This window comes from Penaeus monodon, chromosome 27 (genome assembly GCF_015228065.2).
Source record: "Penaeus monodon isolate SGIC_2016 chromosome 27, NSTDA_Pmon_1, whole genome shotgun sequence".
In the NCBI taxonomy this organism is placed as follows: Eukaryota; Metazoa; Arthropoda; class Malacostraca; order Decapoda; family Penaeidae; genus Penaeus; species Penaeus monodon.
In genome coordinates, this window is record NC_051412.1 from 13814837 (window position 1) to 13815096 (window position 260).

Here is a 260-nt window from a genome sequence, read left to right on the forward strand (position 1 = left end):
TCTAAGGTATTATCTACTTTACATTACAGAATGTATTTTTTCTACTCCTTTTCTCTTACATATTTTTCTAGAACAGACACATGGGAAATAATAATTAAAATTAAACATAATATTCTTTAATATTCTTCTCCGTGACTGTTCAATAACCACTCAGATTATCAAATTATGATTATTTGTGATTATCAATAGAGCTAACTTCACTGTTTGTTAAGTTTTACAAGTATTATCAATACTCTGTATATACATGAGAAATACAAATC

General features: G+C 25.4%; 1 protein-coding gene across 1 annotated transcript in view; it reads right to left on the reverse strand.

Annotated features, from left to right (window-relative positions):
- Positions 1-260, reverse strand: part of LOC119590585 — a gene marked incomplete at its 5' end in the record, with an annotated part of 7559 nt that overhangs the window by 6908 nt on the left and 391 nt on the right.